General features: G+C 45.8%; 1 non-coding gene across 1 annotated transcript; it reads right to left on the reverse strand.

Moving 5' to 3' along the window:
• Positions 1-359: 359 nt before the first annotated feature.
• On the reverse strand, positions 360-490 carry LOC115063496. The gene has a single exon (XR_003843368.1). It is a non-coding gene; the product is annotated as a small nucleolar RNA SNORA17 (small nucleolar RNA).
• Positions 491-797: the final 307 nt, after the last annotated feature.

The following is a 797-nucleotide window of genomic DNA, read 5'->3' on the forward strand; positions in this document are numbered from 1 at the left end:
GTGCTGGGCAGGGATCATCTTGGGCATGGTTTGCCTACCCTGCAGGCCTGTGAGTCACTGGAGGGGTGGTCATCTTTGGCTAGCTTCCTGTCCAGGCCCCATGGCTCTTGTCTGGAGGTCATCTTGGGCTTGCTCCTTCCCTGGCCCACCCCAAGTGGCCCATCATCGAGGGTTGTCTCTCTTGGATTTATTCCCACCAAGGGCCTATGGTCCCGGGAGGGTTTCTAGTCTCCAGCTTGCACTCCATCCTGGAAGCCCGTCTGGGCCTTGATGGCCATCTCAGGTTCCCTGTTCAGGCCCCCAGGCATCAGACTGAAGGCCATCTAAGGCTTTCTTTTTTTTTTTTTTTTTTTTCAGGAAATCTTAGGCTACTAAACATTCATCTATTCACAAATCAGAACACTCAACATAGATGTAGCCTCTCTCCTCTCTGCCACCTACTGATGTACATGTGACACAGCAGCCACACCTGCAATGTTCTAGGGGCAGGTCTATTTTCAAATAAAGGGGAAAAAAATTTAATTCTCCAGTGAGCCAAAATCATACCTGAGTGATACATGCTCAAAACCTAAGTATGCTGTAGAATTTCAAAGACGTGTGTGCCAAAGAGAAATAAGCCCGGATGTGACAGTTTAGCCAGAAGAACATCAATGAATGTATATTCCCAAACACCTTATATCAAATTTTACTTCGAACAATGACATAAAATTAGATTGCTTCTTATTTATTGCAGGAAGGAGAGGATTTAAAACTCAGATTTAAAATGACTCGTCTAATGTGCCCTACAGGCTGTTTGC

This window comes from Mus pahari, chromosome 2 (assembly GCF_900095145.1).
Source record: "Mus pahari chromosome 2, PAHARI_EIJ_v1.1, whole genome shotgun sequence".
Lineage (NCBI taxonomy): Eukaryota > Metazoa > Chordata > Mammalia > Rodentia > Muridae > Mus > Mus pahari.